At 40.2% G+C, this 14,198-nt stretch overlaps 1 protein-coding gene across 6 annotated transcripts in view; it reads right to left on the bottom strand.

Annotated features, from left to right (window-relative positions):
* ankrd6b (ankyrin repeat domain 6b) overlaps positions 1-14,198 on the bottom strand; it is a 142,670-nt gene that overhangs the window by 59,447 nt on the left and 69,025 nt on the right. For 5 of the 6 annotated variants that reach the window (XM_052025069.1, XM_052025074.1, XM_052025073.1 and 2 more), the window contains exon 2: positions 10,582-10,724. The exons of the other annotated variant lie outside the window; for it this stretch is intronic. The gene's annotated coding sequence lies outside the window, so the exon portion shown is untranslated. The remainder of the gene's footprint in view (positions 1-10,581; positions 10,725-14,198) is intronic. 6 annotated transcript variants of the gene reach the window in all.

The raw sequence follows: 14,198 nt of genomic DNA, 5'->3' as shown, positions 1-14,198 counted from the left end.
AATTTTAGATCTTAGTTAGCTTTAGATAATTAGTACCAATCTGTACTAGATTCAAAACATATCAGATCACAGAATGCCAGAGTGCTTCAACCAATAAATTGAATTCAGCACTCAAAATATGGCATCCTCTACACTGGAGAAACCAAACACAGATTGGGTGACCACTTCGCAGAACACTCTTGTTCAACTTAAGTGGCTGGTCCAATTGTGTTCCTAGTCAATGATGACAACCCCCACCCTCTACCCTCCCCCAGAATACTGAAGATGGTGGTTTCCATGTTCCAAAGACGTACAGGTTAGGAAGTTGTGGGCATGCTATGTTGGCATGGAAGCATGGCGACACTTGCGGGCTGCCCCCAGAACACCCTACGCAAAAGATTCATTTCACTCTGTGTTTTGATGTACATGTGACTAATAAAGATATCTTATCTTCAGTGATGGCAATACCATTGAATACCAAGGTGGTTAGACTCTCTCTTGTTGGATATGGTCATTGCTTGGCACATTTGTGATATCAATGTTACTTGCATTTACCAGCCCCAGTCCTTGCTGTAGCCAGTACTCTCAGTCATTTCTTGAAATCACAGGGAGTGAAATGAATTAGCTAAAGATTGGTTCAAGTCAATTTTATTGTCAATGCATAAATATGGTGAGGTACAGGTATAATGAAAAAACTTGTTTGGAGCAGCATCACATTCATATAGATTCAGGCAACATAAAATATAACATAAACCTGAAATCACTACAGTTAGCAACACTATGACCTCTGAAATAGACATTTTTTTTGTTCTCATCCTGTTTTTTTGGTAAAGTTGTGTATAATGTTTGTTTTTCCTTGTGAATGCTGCTTGTGTTATACTATGTGCCTGTGACGCTGCTGCAAGTAAGCTTTCCACTGCACTTGTGCACACATGTACTTGTGCATATGACAATAAACTCGACTTTCAACTTTACTTTTAGACAAGACAGTAAAGGAAAGGACTGCGCAAAACATGACATTAGTGCAAAAAAATACACAGAGACAAGTCTGTGGGCGTGGTCCATAGTGTTCCATTGCTGAGGTAGGATTGGTTTGTGATGGTGGAGATGATACCTGATCTGCCAAGCATTTCCAGCATTTTTGGTTTTTATTTCAGATTTCTACATAGAGATGCAAGAGACTACAGGTGCCGGAATCCTGAGCAACAAACAAGATGCTGGAGGAACTCAGTGAGTCAGGTGGCATCTGTGGAGGGAAATGGACAGTCAGCGTTGCTATTCTAATTTGAACCTAACTATAAATAATTACCTGAAGCCTGACTGTCACTTAAGCAGCACTGTTGACCAGTACTGAAGATTTGCAGCACCACAATGCACTAAAAGAACAAGGAGGGAAATGACTTCAAACATGGGTAGAGGCATCTGGGGTTAGTGAGGACAGAACAAACAGGCAGGGGACTGAAGTTTTGGTCAAGTCACTGGTTGTGCAGTGCAGAGATCAGGAACCAGCAGGCTTACTTTGGAGAGGATAGATTTGGGTGTTTACACAAGCAGTGACAGTGGTGAAAAGCAAGCATTCCAGATGAAGGAATGGGTGTTCTGAGTACTACTGTATGTTTGCAGTTCATCTGGGAATCCAGCAGAATACACAGATTGCACAGTCAGATTCAGTCAGGATAAACAGTTACGAATGATAATGACCCTAAGGGTAAGGCTTTGGAATTTTTGGGCAGGCTGAAGCTTATTCAGCTTCTACTAATGTTCAAAGAAAGGAAGTAATTTTGGCAGCCTGACAACAGAGAAGTGATTACGAAATCGAAGAAATGGTAATGGGAGCTCAGAGTCAAATGTCAGCAAAGTGCAGCAGCAAATGTAAACATTCACAAAGTAGTGCCAAGCGTGGAACCTTGTGGTTGTCTAGAGAACATGCAATGTAAACCCCTGGTTGGAAATGTGAAGGCTGTGGTTAGACAAGATTGGAATTATTGGACGGTCTCATGAAGGGGGAAATCAGATATAGTAACAGTGGAGCATGTAATTTTATTTTTAATAAATTTGTTCACTGGATGTAGACATTGGTGGCAAGACCAGTATTAACTGTCAATTCCCATTTGCCCCCACTGAACTAGGTGGCTTTCAGAGGGAAGATAAGAATTAATTACTTTGGTGGGTCTGGAGTCACAAATAGGGATGGCAGATTTCCTTCCCTGAAGTACTACAGTAATCCAGATTAATTTTTACAATAGTCCAGTAGTGTCATAGTCACCAATCCTGATACTAGTTTTCTAATTCCAAATTTATTAAATTACTTGAATTTAAATTGCCTATTTACCATGATGGGATTCGAACTTGCATCTCCGCATCAAGAGCCCAGGCCACCGTGTTACCATATTCATCAGAGAGAGATGACTGAAGGAAAAAAGGGTGAGCGGTACCTCACAGTGGCCATCACTGGTGATAGAATTATGTAGTTTTCATGATGTACACAAGACAGTCAACAGGCTAATGTCTGAAATTATCTGAGAGAAGATCATGGGTCTGGAGAACAGTGAGTTTATGGACTACTGGAAAGGAAAGATTAGATATGGGGCTAATCAAGAGACAACTGAGGAATTGGTAATGGGTTTCATGAGGTGAGTTATGACTTTCAAGATGAAATTATTAAGTGTTGGAGGAAGGGAAGAAAGAAATTGTGATTGAGGGTTACAGAGACCATCTCCATCTAAAGTCTCCAGAAGGTTGTTTACATGATTTTTCCACCTCCAACTACCCCACCCAACTCTTCTGCCATTGTTCATTGCTTACATCCATCTTCTTAGGCACCAACACATTTGTTAATGCCATTTTCAATTGCACAATCATATGACACTCTTTGACTAGTTTTCTTTGAAGACAATAAATGAGATGAAGAAACCATATTCAAAATAAAGGAAAATCAAGTGATAGACTATATCAGCATCATCATATTTAAAATCATTACAGCGCATAAAGAAACCACCCAGTCCATATCAAGACTGTCAGCTCTTTGTAAACTCATCCAGTTAGGCCCATATCTCCATTCTTTCCCCATGATCCTGCAAATTATTTCATCATGAAACACTTAAAGAATTACATTTCCAAAGCCACATATTGACATTCAGTTACCACACTTTCAGACAGTGCATTCCAAACTGCTGTCAATCACTTCAAACCAGTCTCTTCTGTTCCTTGACCCTCCATGAATGGGAAAAGATTCTCTGTTTTCCCTATCTAAATGCATCATGATTTTGGCACACCTCTATAAAATGGGTAGGTTTTTTTTAAAAAACACCTGACTGAAAGCCAATTTTCAAGTGTAAACATGGTTACTCTGCACCCTCAATCATCTGCTGTTCCTTTTAGTGTCTGGTCCAATACTATTCCCAACAATTTACAGGAAAATTGCCCAAATCAGCTCAAACTTGACAGTGGTTTAAAGCCGAGAGATAATTTTGAAAGGGAGCGTGCTGCTACTAATTTATGGCTTGCAAACCTGAAACTCAGTCCTGGATCATTGCTCTTACGAGTGCCATTAACCTTCTGAGTAAAAAAAATGTTCAAACACAAAGACTACACACAGGCCAACTTCCTTGAATAAAGGGTTCTCAAAGTTCTTTCATGAGCTTGAAAGAAACAATTTGACTTTTTTTAAAAATCAAACTATGTTTTGAATTAGAAAGATTTGCATTTATATTGTGTCTTTCATGATCTCAGCACATCCCAACTTTTTTTTTCACAACCAGTGAAACACATTCTCAGTGTAGTAATGCAGGAAAAGGTAAAGAGAATGTGTGCACAATGAGGGTCCACAAACAGCAATGTGATAATAGTCAGATAATTTGGTTTTTTTTAAAGAGATTTTGGTTGAAGGATAAATATTGGCCAGGACACCAGGACAACTCCTGGTCATTATCAAGTTGCTATGGATTGTTTTGCATCTCGGTTTACAAAAAAATCATACGTGCCAGTGACAATGAATCTGTAACACTTTGTACATTCTGGGGACTTGCTGGTGATTAATTTTCAAATTTTTATATCAGGATCATGAAATAACATGTTGAAATTTACTACGTAAACTGTAAGGGGCATGCCATCATTTGTACACCAGTTACAGTCTAAAAATACAAAATAAGATTTAGATGCCAAATATGCTATTAAAATTAACTCAGACAGATGTTCTGATAAGATGGGGACATGGGGAAAGAGTGATGTAGGGAGCAAATGAAGTCCAAAACTCCAGCACCCTGATTCAGAGACACAGGCAACTTGACCCAAAGCATTACTTTGTTTCACAATCAAAATATGTCATGTGAAAAATGTGAAATCCTTCCACTGAGAAAAATTGTACTTCTTACATGTAACAATAATAATTTATATTTAATCAATTGTGTCAACAATTTTATTTTGCATTCATGTGTTGGACGATTATAACAAGTTTTTAATATAAATGACTAAGTTTGATATTAAACACTCAAGGCACAAATGAGGAAAGGTCACTTGACACATGGAAACTCATCACACAATACATTATCTCCCTAATCAAGCATATCATTATTTTACCTGCAGTATAAATGATCTCTACTGGGGAAGTCTCATTTGTGCAATGCATTAAATATGTAAAATTTTCCCACCACATATTCCATGGTTTCCTACATTCAGCATCACTGAGAGCTGGTTTAGGATACTTATGAAATCAACAGCTGAGTTTTAAACACTCCAGTTCATGCCGCTAATGTCATGATCTATACCATTATGGCAAGCAAAAACAGAAAATACTGGAAACATTCAGCAAGTCAGGTTGCATTTGTGGAAAGAGAAACAGAGTTAATGTTTCAGGTTGAAGACCTTTCCTCAGAACTTGGAAAGAGAGAAACCTAATTAGTTTTAAGAGGCAGAGAGGGTGGAAGAAGAGATGGACAGGACGAAAATGAATAGCTTTAATAAGATGAGGCCAAGTTGCACAGGTGATCTCAATGTTTATGGAGTCATCTGTTCAACAGATTAATTTGGACAGTTATAGAGAAAGGAACCAAACAGAGGGACATGTTAGAACTGTGAAATGTAGCTCAGTGCTATTGCTGAAACGTGAAATGGAAAGGAGTATACTGGAAGTAACCAGCAGATCTGGCTGGGTCTGTGGAAAGGGGAAAACTGAGTCAATATTACAGATAATCTTTCAGTACAACTGGCCAATTCCATTACTAAAATAAGAAGAGAATTAGCTGAAATTACTGAATTTGATATTGAATCCCAAAGGCTGCAAGCTTCAAGCAGCTTCAAGTTCCTGGGCATCAACATCTCAGAGAATCTATCTTGGGCCCAACACATTGATGCAATCATGAAGGCGGCACACCAGTGGCTCTACTTCATTAGAATCCATCACGGCTCATTATGCTCCATCACGGGCATAACCATCCCTGCCATCAAGGACAACTTCAAGAGGCGGTGCCTTCAAGAAGGCAGCATCCATCACTAAGGATCCTTACCACCCGGGACGTGCCCTCTTCGCATCACTACCATCAGGGAGGTGGTACAGGAGCCTGAAGACCTACACTCAATGTTGTAGGAACAGCTTCTTCCCCTCTGCCATCAGATTTCTGAACGGTCCATGAACACTACCTTGTTATTCCTCTTTTGCACTATTTAATTTTGTAACATATAGTAATGTTTATGTCTTGCACTGTACTGCTGCTGCAAAACAACAAATTTCATGACATATGTCAGTGATAATAAACCTGATTCTGCCCAGTTAGAAGAGAAGATGTTCAAGCCTACATTAGGCTTCGTTGGAGAAATATGGAAGGCCACAGACAGATGGATAGAGTGGTAAATGGATGGGGAATTGAACTGACTGGCAACAGGAGGCTCAGTGTCACATTTGTGAGCTGAATGCAGGTGCTCTGCAAAGTAGTCAATCAATCTGTGCTTTGTTTCTCTGACGAAGAGGAAACTACATTACGAACACCAAATGTAATGCGCTAGATTGAAAGAAGTGCCAGCGAGTGGCTCCTTCACCAGGAAGGACTGTTTGTGTCACTGGATGGTGGAAAAGGAAGAGGTTAAAGAGTAGGCATTGCGTCTCCTAACAATGCACAGGAAAATGCCAGGAGAAAGGGAGTGGGGGATGGATTCTGATGAACGGTCTTCAGCCTGAAATGCTTAACTGTTTCTCTTTCCATTGTTGCTACAAGACCTGCTGAATGTTTCCAACATTAAGTTTTTATTTCAAATTTCTATTTACATGACAGGGAGTGGTTGATGGAGATGGAAGAGATGGACCAAGGAATTAGACTGCTGAAAGGTAGGGGTTAAGGTAGGTCTGGTAGAGGAGTCTCGTTGAAGGTGGCGAAAATTGCGAAGGATGATCTGTTAAATACAGAGGATGGTGGAGTGAAATGCAAGAACTAAGGGAACACTATACTTGCACTAGCTGTGAGCAGTGGGGGTTTGGGAGGAGAGATGCAGGAAACAGATATGGTCGAAGGCTCTGTCAATGATGGTAATGAGTGGGCAGGAGGGGGGGGGGGGGTGGGGGGACAACATAGTTAAGCCAAAAAAAGTAAACACCTCAGGGACTGACACAAAAAATCTCCTTCTACAGATGCTGACTGACCCACTGAATGTGTCTAGCATTTTCTGTTTTATTTTCAGCTTTCCAGCATTTGCAGTTTTGATTTTCAATTACAACATTGAAGTTCTTAGTGGGTAGATTAAAACTTACTTTGCCAGATGTAATCTGAAAGATAGCCGCAAACATTTCTACGTGCTACATGACTGAATTTGAGATAATGGAGTTCATGTATATCGATCACCAAATGTGATCGCTGCTCCTTAACACCCAAAGCACATAATGGGAAACAGAAACATGCACTACCCATGCACAGAATCTGTCAGTCATGTAGTGGTGCAACACAGATTTGATGTCACTGCCACACCGAAAATGAATATGCACCTGGAGAACAGCTCAGGTTGCAAGCAGGTAGATTAGCTTTAAGGCAGCAAGGCAATATTGAGTGAACCTGAACCATTGTTGGGGTGTCCAGCACGGAAGACAACAATGGATTCTCCTCCAAAGCAACAATGTGCCAGGATCCCTCATCATGTTGGCGAGCCTGGTTTTCAATATGGCAGAGGAAGCAGCTGCCTCCTCTCCCACTTTGGTCCTCACACCATTTGTCCATCTGACCTGTCGGTGCCTGATCCCTGCTATTCTTAGCATTAGGTACCCCTAACTCTGACCACCATTTTAAGAGTATCTGCTATGGCTGAAAATACACAATGTTGAGCTTCCCAGGCTGCTCCTGAAATTATACATGGTTGTTATACATCATTGTACTGAAGTGCAGGTTTAATGCCTCTTATGTGCACAGCTCTCTTTAAATCTAATCACATATGAAAATCAATACCCCTCCCCCTTTGCAATCAAACTAGCATGTGCCCCCCATGGTGATCTTTTCGCTTGTATTTCTATTCAGCATATCATTTCTAGCCCAGTCATGTCCTACAACCCTTTCATAATTTTTTGTGAAGAAAGGAAAGGTAAAATAGCCTAGGAAACGTAAAGTCCTAATGTCCTTTATAGCCTTGTTAAAACTCTCACACTATAGGCGCTGGTATCCTACTGGGCATAACACTGATGGTTGTGAGAAAAAGAACTGAAGCATCAGCACCTGCAGGCTTCTTGCTGTTTTCATGACTGTGTGAGGTCCAGTCTAATCAGAAAACCACTCAGAAGTAACATGTGCCACAGGCAAACTGAAATCCATCAATAGTAAACATTTGCTCTCCTCCCAATCTCAGTAAAACATTGCATATTTAAGAAAGCATGCTGTGACTGTATTCATGATGGAGGTGTTTGGGGAATGTGCAATGGTTGGAACACCACCGAAATATTAAAGCTTTCCATTTGATCACAATCTCTGAACATTACATCATCGTAGTCTTCTACCATTACCTTATTGCAACCTTATTTCATGAGAAAGCATTAACATTCCATGAAGTATAGATCCTACATACATAAATAACACATTTTCCCTGTACTCTTGTTTCAGCGTTTTAATCAATTTTCTGTCCACCACTTCCAGTGAATGAAAATCCCGAACAGTAGAACAGAATGTCTTTAAACACCTATTTGATAACACAATAGAGAAGTGCACTGCTTTACAGAAATATACAGTTCAGTAAGATCCCAGGTTTGATTCTTTGTGCATACTGTTACTAGACGTCAATTCTCATTGCTTATTGGGCTATATAAAGATATGTATTGGCAGTTGAATGGGGAAATGATGATGGAATTAGACAGAGCCCTTGCTGCAGATAGCTGATGCTGATCAAAATCACCAGCACACAAACTAAAAACTGGAATGGTATGGAGAAGGCTAGCATTGCCCGTGCAATGATGATACCCAAATTTGTAAAGCATGCGATTTTTCTTCCAGGGAAAGTGGGGAAAAATATCCCCAATATAGTTCTCATCCTGTGTGCCTGCATCAAACTGTGCATTGAGCTGGAGTACGCAGAAACCAAGTGTTATTACGTATTGAGGTTCTGCCCACCCCAGTGTTGCAAAGGATTGGCCTGGACTCGATGCTGCACGATATTCCATTCAGTTGGACTATGCCACACTGTTCACCCTTCGTAAAATAAAGTCTCTGCAGAAAAATACCTTTGGCCACAAGTCGATCAGGCAGTGATCAGCGCAGAACATCCTGCAGGGGAAGGACACTGCAGATCCTCTGCAGGGGTTTCCCAAGCAGATCATCATAGTCAATTGGCAGAACACTCATTGCCTGAAGTCACCTTCGAGCACCAAGATCTCACTTGGCTGGCAGTGAGAGGACCCTTCCCATCAGATCCTTCCTGCCCAGTTGGAGTCTCATTCCTTCCACACACAGCCTTCAAGATGGCTGTATTTTCAATGAGATGATTGACCATCCCTCATGGGCTGTGTGTTTACCAAGAAGATTGGGAAAATGGTGCAATGGTTCATACCAAGGTTCGCCCCAAGCAGCTGCATAATAGAGGACTCTAATCCATGAGCTATTCCCAGGGATATATACCGAGATGAACATCAACTCCTACTGGAAGATTATCAATCCAGTGAAAGATGCACTTTGGTCTGCCCAAAACTTGTTGGTCTTCCAGTGTAAAGAGATAGCAGCATTCACTTGTGGATTACTGCGCATTTCAAGGAGCAGGAGTATGCACCAAGGGACAAAATGAAGCTCGGTGCAGCCACTGCAAAGGCTCTGCGGGAAAGGACAAGTCTAAGATCCTGCCACTATTGGACACAAAGGGGCTGGCTACATGTATAACAGACTCCAAACACTTCATGGATGCATTGTTTAAGGAGAAATGTGAGTGGTGTTGACACATTGTAACAGAATGCATAAAACTGATGGTATATCAAATGTAGAGAAAGAGGAGTTCACTGATTGTATTTAAGGTACATTTTCAAAATGAAAGTTCAGAAACTGCTGGTCAAGTTTACCAAACCTTCTCTAAACTGCTTCCAATGTATCAACATCCTTCCTTAAGCGAGACCAATTCTGCACATTGTTTTGAAGAGGTAATCTTACCAATGCCTGTTTAACTGAAGCATAATCTCCCTACTTTTGTATTCAATTCCCCATGCAATAAACAATAACATTCCAAATTATTTGCTGTACCTGTAAACTAGACTTTAGCAAATTGTGGAGTAGAACACTCAGATGTTAAAAAGCCAATTTCACATTTCCCCACATTGCAATCTGTATGCCAGATTATTGCCAACTCATTTAATTTACCTATATCCCTTTGTAGCCTCTTTATGCCCGCTTCACAACTTACTTCCCTATCCAATTTTGTGTCATTGGCAAATTCAGCAACCATACCTTCAGTGCCTTCATCCAAGCCATTTATGCTCATTGTAACGCATTTACTAGGACTTCTGCAATCAGAAAAAGTGCTGCATACTTTTCCTTTCAATGCAATAACTGAGTATGACTATATTCTCTATTGCTGCTCTGCTCTTCAATAATGCAGGCAGTCAAATGAGTTACAAATGCAGAGAATGAGATCACCATGTTGACTTTTCTTGGAAAAGAGCATCATCACATTCCTGTGGCTCTGCACCATCACCTAAATGTCAGCTTTGACAGTAAAGAATGGACCTGTTAACAGGGTATTCACCATCTTCGTATTCCCTCATGAAATAGGAGGCAGCCACTTGGCCTGTCAAATCTACACTAGGTCTCAGAATATTCTCAGAAGCCCCTTTTCCCCACTTATTTCCCTGTAACCTATTCTCTCGCATATTCTGCATTCTGTTATTACTTTTCCCTCGTACTACCTCGATGTACTGATGTGATGAAATGATCTGCATGGATGGCATGCAGAACAAAGTTTTTCACTGTACCTCGGTAAATGTGACAACAATAAACCAACTTATCAATTTACTTCTATCTATCCTATTAGCAAAGTCCTGTAAGTTAGCACTGCCTTGAGATGCACGCCAAGTGACAATGTTAACATCACAAAGCTATAAGACATAGGATTCAGGATGTGCATTAGTTTGGAAACACACCAAATGGCCACGCTGTTTACCTTGGAAGCATATTTTCATAATCTTCACCACAAATCGGAATGAGGTGGCTCTTTGTTTATAGAATGGTGCCTCTTGAAGACCAATAACGTCACTGATGTTTACTACTTGTGTCGGTCTAGCACATTTTCATTCAGAAAATTCCCTGAAGCAAAAAAGAAATGTAAATGTTCATATTACTTGATAGAATTACCTCATCAAGACATCAACCAGCACAATGCAGCTTGACTAATTATTATTCATGCAGGAGATTATTTTGGTTTAAGCTATGCTTGTTTTAGAGACAAGTTCCTTTTAAAAATCAGATTTATCATCCAAAAAACTGTACTAGTTCCAAAAAAACTTTGTGTTAGAAGAGCTATATCTTCATGGAAATGTGCTTCTGATTTTTTTTTGCATGCTTACTGTGCTTTAAATACATAAGAAATAGGTACAGCAGCAGGTTATGTAGATCTGCAATGTAACAAGATCATGGCTGAATGTAATTCAACTCCACTTTTCTGCATGATTCTCTCTTGATTTTCTCAGAGTTCAAAAATCTACTGATCTCAGCCATGAAAATAGTCAATGGCTCAGCAACTACATATCTAGGGTAGGGAAATCCAAAGATTTACAACTCTTGGTGTGAAGAAAGCTCTCTAATCCATGACCTCACGTTCTAGACACTATGCACTATGGGGGGGGGGGGGGGAGGGGGGGGGGGAGGGTGGAGGAAACCCTTCAGCATTGACTCTCTCAAGCAATTTCATGTTTCAATGAGGTCACCTCCCATGCTTGTAAACTCCAGAGGTTACGGGCCCACTTGTTTCAATTAGCCTCAGTGCAGCGACCCTCATTCCAGGTGTCAATCCAATGATATAACTCTTTAAGACAAGTATTACTTTAATAAGTAAACCAGAACAGTCACAGTACTCCCAATGTGGTCCACTACATCTTTATATAATTGTAACACTCTGTACCCTCAATTCAACCCCACTACAAAATTGACGAAAATACCATTTGTCTTCCTAATTTCTTGCTGTACCTGCATGTTAATGTTCTCCGATTCATTGTGATCATGGATCATGTCTTCTGTTATATTGCTGATTGCATCAAATTACAAATCTCCATTATAACACCATTCCCAGAAGTGCTTCCTAGGCTTTGAATACTGCCCATTGAATACTTATAGGGAAGGGTTTTCAATTCTCATCTAAAACCATTTACAGTAAAAGCTCAGTTATTTGGCATATACCAGATTGCACAGGTGCTAGTTAAACAAACATACCACTTAACCAGATGTAACCCGGGCACTTCTTCAGTGCTCTCTCTCCCCACATCTGGGCACTCCCCCAGCACAATCCCATCACCAGCCCAGGTGCTCACTCTAAAGTGCCAGTTACTGGACCGAGCTGGTTAGTAAAGTGCCGGATAACCAAACTTTTAGTGTGAAGGTTTATTGTATGACAGCAATTCTTTTGCCTCCACCATCCTGCCTCATAGTATCCTACAACACTCATATTCTTACTGCCCTATAGTTAAAAATATTCTTCCTGATGATGGTTTTAAATCCTCTTTACCAATTTTCATTTATATCCACTAGTTCTACCTTCTAGGTTTCTTTGGAGATCATTATAGCTTTTAACTGTTTTAATACACCATTTAAATTTTTGTGAATAGTAAATATAATCCCCACAAACAGCCCTGCTGAAATTTTCAAAAAAGAAGAATCTGCGTTTTTCATCTTAAAAGTGTCCTAACATCCCGAAACTACTTCTACTAATTGGCATTCTTTTCTTTCAGCTGAATATCTCAACCACACAAGCTGGAACCAGTCCAATTAATTCCTTCCATCTGGCAATTTCTATGAACATGAAGGATCTATAGCAATCAGAGCTGGTATTTTCAGTGTGTTCCACTGCGGCAGTCCCACTTCATGGCCTGAAAAACTGAGAGAATGGCTTAAAACACTGTTTAAATGATACATTTTAAGAAAATGCCCAAAACTGCTGCTATGCAAGTATGTCTTAGAAGTTCACACATTTATGTTGTAAGTTCAGACACTGATCTCAAGAGAGCCCAGCTGCTCTGTAAAAGTCTTTCAAACTGATTCTGTGTGAACCATTCTTCAAATCAGAAAGTTGCACTTTGCAGCACATCATCAGGGATTTGGCTATAATTTTGGCTGTTTATTTGATGCAGTATTGAGGACATGCTGTACTACTGTAAGTCATCAGATATGATGCTACACTGGGCACTGTGTGCTCTCCTTACTAGATACTGGACATGCCATGTCACTACTTGAAGATGAGCAGAAGAATACAGTAAAATTCCAATAATCTGCTGTCCTATTGTTCAGAAATTCCATTGGTTCAGCATCTGACTCACTGGATTTCTCTTCCCGTGCTCCCACTCACATGCTCTCTGTAAACTCACTGGTGTCCCATTTACAAGTGTGTTATTAACTTACCAGGGCCCCCTTCTCACACTTGTTTTAATCTCACTGATTCCCCATTTCTTGAACTCCCTTAAGACTCACCCAGGCTCTGTTCCCAATCTCCTTGTAAATTCACTCAGGCCCCATCCCCAAATTCCTTATAAACTCATCAGGATCTTGTGTCAACACTCCTTTTAATCTCACTAGTGCCATGATTCCCAAGCTCTTTTTAAACTCACCAGGGCCCCATTCCCACACCCCCTTTAAACTCACCAGGTTTTGTCACCCATGCTCCCTTCAAACTCACCCGATTCACTGGAAAATTTATTACACTACTATGAAAAATGGTGCATGCAAAACAAGTCTTTCACTGTACTTCAGTACGTGACAATAATAAACTAAAAGTGCTTTGTTGTATTAATAGGAGTAACACCCAATAGTCCGTAAAAATCTAACAGTCCAGGATCAGCTAAGGGCGTCCAGTTATCAGAGTTTTACTGTATTCCCAATAACCTGACCTATATTTAGCCTTTAGTCAACATCACCGAAACAGGTTGGCTGATCATCATAACATTGTTATTTGTGGGAGTTTGCCCTGCAGAAACTCCATTACGAGTAATTACACTTTAAAAGTGCTGTAATGGTTGTAATGCACATTGGAAGATCCTGACAAGCATTGTCATTGGAATTCCTTTCTCCCTCTGGCTTCCCCAGTACCATACTTTTTTTAAAAATTCTCTGATTCACTGAAAACAGAAACCTGCTTGTGTATTTCATTGAAGTTGGTGGGACATTGCTGTATGAAAAGTGACAGCCCTTTTCTCAAAATTAAAATAGTGATTTCAAAAAATACTTCTGGGTCACAAATGAAGAGCCTCTTTCAGAACCTCAAGTCTGATAAGTTTAAAGGTCACAAAGCTGCTCGATTTAATTCTCCCACCAACAAGACAGACTGAAACCATGGAAACAGGCAAATTTCATGAGAGCACTGGATTCTCCAATGCTAATGAGAGTTATTTTGATTTAACGGCCTCAGGGTTGCTAATCTGCCCCGTAATTGGCTTGTTAATGTTTAATACAACTGCAAGGATACAGTAAATGCATGGCAAGAATTTAGAGTCAAACATTTTTATAGAAACACTTTAAATGGAAGCCACTGAACTCTACCAGTTAGTAATTTTGCACTTCACTAGTTTTGGAGCT

Source organism: Pristis pectinata, chromosome 10, assembly GCF_009764475.1.
Source record: "Pristis pectinata isolate sPriPec2 chromosome 10, sPriPec2.1.pri, whole genome shotgun sequence".
Lineage (NCBI taxonomy): Eukaryota > Metazoa > Chordata > Chondrichthyes > Rhinopristiformes > Pristidae > Pristis > Pristis pectinata.
Note: the sequence above shows the minus strand (reverse complement) of the source record. Positions and strands in the feature narration are given on the sequence as shown.